Source organism: Lepidothrix coronata, unplaced genomic scaffold (assembly GCF_001604755.1).
Source record: "Lepidothrix coronata isolate B3197 unplaced genomic scaffold, Lepidothrix_coronata-1.0 Scaffold505, whole genome shotgun sequence".
In the NCBI taxonomy this organism is placed as follows: Eukaryota; Metazoa; Chordata; class Aves; order Passeriformes; family Pipridae; genus Lepidothrix; species Lepidothrix coronata.
Genome location: NW_016690685.1, coordinates 5,973 through 8,808, shown reverse-complemented (window position 1 = coordinate 8,808; position 2,836 = coordinate 5,973).

Here is a 2,836-nt window from a genome sequence, read left to right as displayed (position 1 = left end):
GTGGCCTCCATCTCACCTAAGCCTGGCCTAAAACCAGGCCCCGTGGCCTCCATCTCACCTAAGCTTGGCCTAAACCCAGGTCTAAACCAGGTCCCGTGTTCTGCGGGAGCTGCTCTGGTCGATTTTCGTTATCCCAGGGCCCAGGAGGAACGGAATGATGGAATTGTGGGATCCTGGAATGGTTTGGGCTGGAGGGGCCTTAAAGATGACCCCGTCCCACCCCTGCCATGGGCAGGGACACCTCCCGCCATCCCAGGGGGATCCAACCCGGCCTGGGACACCTCCAGGGATGGGGACTCCAAACCCCTCTGGGCAGCCCCTGCCAAGGCCTGAGCACCCTCTCCAGGAGGAATTCTCTCCCAGTATCCAACTAAACCTCCTCTGCCGGGACTTGAGGCCGTTTTCCCCTCGTTCCCTGGGAGCGGAGCCCGATCCCACCGGGCTCCAACCCCCTCAGGAAAAGGTCCTCCCTGAGGATTCCCCCCTTTTCTCCTGGCTGAGCCCCCCTGGCTCCCTCAGGAGTTCTCCAGCCCCTTCTCCTGCTGCTCCAGCTCCTTTCCCAGCCCCATTCCCAGCTCTGCCCCTGCTCCAACTGCCCCGTGTCCCTCCTGCAGTGACAGCCCCCAAAACACGGGATAACCACGAAACGCTCCTGATTTCTCCACGTTTCTCCCCATGGCCCTTCCCGAGGTGAAAGTTCCACCTGGAGCAGCTCGTTCTGCCCCCCGGGCACAGTCCCTGTGCCCATCCCTGAGTCCTGGGCTGGGCTCTTCCCGTGGGATCGCTCGTGGCCTGAGCAGTTCGGGGTTAATTCACTCCCCTCAAACGAGCGAGGTCCCTCGGGAGCAGCTGGGAAGTGAGGGAAGGGCGGTTTGTGGGAGCTGGAGAAACCAGGAGAAACCAGGAGAAACCAGGAGAAACCAGGAGAGCAGAGCCCGGGGCTGTTCCAGAGGGTGTGGGCCCAAGGCCAGCCCAGGTGGGAGGGAACAGGGAAGGAAAGGACGATCCAGCGGAGTCATCCCCAAAAAAACACCTCCATCAACCCCCCCCGTCCGTCTGCAGAGACCATTCCCACCAAGCTCCAAATCCAGGGAGGATTCGGGCCTCTCTTCCCCCCAGAACCCCCCTGATCCAGCTGTTTGGGCAGCCCTGGCACAGCCACGGGCACGGAGTCGATGTGCCAACAGATCCCACGGAAATCCCCCCAGGATGGGGCTGCTCCTCAGCCGGGAATTCCGAGGGGTTGGGCAAAACCAGAGGGATTTGCTGCCCAACAGATGCTCCCAAGGAAGGAAAATCAGAAGGAAAAAGGGCTGGAGGGGGGGGTTTAGAGGGAAAGGGGCCTGCAGGCAGCAGGGAGGTGGGAGAGGCAGGAATAAAATCCAGGAGAGAGGCAGGAATAAATGAAGGAATAAAATCCAGGAGAGAGGCAGGAATAAATGAAGGAATAAAATCCAGGAGAGAGGCAGGAGGAAAACCAGGAATAAAATCCAGGAGAGAGGCAGGAATAAAACCCAGGGGAGAGGCAGGAATAAAAACCAAGGGATAGGCAGGAATAAAACCAGGAGAGAGGCAGGAATAAATGCAGGAATAAAATCCAGGAGAGAGGCAGGAATAAAACCAGGAGAGAGGCAGGAATAAAACCAGGGGAGAGGCAGGAATAAAACCAGGGGAGAGGCAGGAATAAAACCCTGGGGAGGAATAAAAAAACCCTGGGGAGAGGCAGGAATAAAAGCAGGAGAGAGGCAGGAATAAAACCAGGGGAGAGGCAGGAATAAATGCAGGAATAAAATCCAGGGGAGAGGCAAGAATAAAACCTCTGTCACCTCCCTCACCCCCCACAGAAGGTGACACGTCACCCAACACGTGGCTCCAAATAGTCCTTTGGATCCTCCAAAAACTCCACCCCAAATATTCCTTTGGGTCCCGCAAAAACTCCCGGGCTTTAGGTGAGAACTCTCCTCCTGCTCCAGAGGGTGGAAAGGACCTGCCAGAATTCCCAGAGAATTCCAGGAGGACGAGGGGAACCACCCACCCACCCGGGGGGGGCTGGATGTTCACTTGGGATGTTTTTTGTGGAAAATTTCGGGGAATTTGAGACATTCTGTGAGAAATAAAAAGACGCTTTTATAGGTGAATTATGAAGTTGTGAGATGTCCAAGTCCCAGACTGGATTTGGGTGTCAGGGGCTTTTTTTGGCCAGATAAGGGAAATATAAAAATTCCTAAAAATTAAAATCTTTCAGGGCTGTGTAAGAATTTTGTACACGAGGGGGTTTCTTTTCTCTCTTTGGGCCAAAAGAACAAAGGAAGATCCATCACTTTTGACAGAGCGATTGGAAAGAAGGGAAAGCCCCTTTTTCAGAGAAAAGAAACCCTTTTAGGCAAAAATGAAAATATTAAGCTTATCCAAAAAAAGGTGGGATTTTGTGAAACTATAAAATGTATGGAATTTAAACCCAAAGGGTCTTTTCTCCCCGAAGAACTCGGTGTGAGAAAGACCCAACCTGCTGAATAAATTCCTTCTTTTTTGTTCGGGGAGTTTTTGCTGCATTTCCAAATTCCAGGGAGGAATTTTTTTCTCACAATTCAATTGGTAAAAACGGGGGGTTGAAGGGTCTTCCCCAAACAGCTCCGAGCTGGGAAGTGCAGAGGGAAGGGAAAGGAGCAGGGAAGGAGAAGGGAAAGGGCAGGGAATGGGCAGGGAAGGAGCAGGGAAGGGGCAGGGAAGGGGTAGGGAAGGGGCAGGGAAGGGGAAGGAGCAGGGAAGGGGCAGGGAAGGAGCAGGGAAGGGGCAGGGAAGGGGTAGGGAAGGGGCAGGGAAGGGGAAGGAGCAG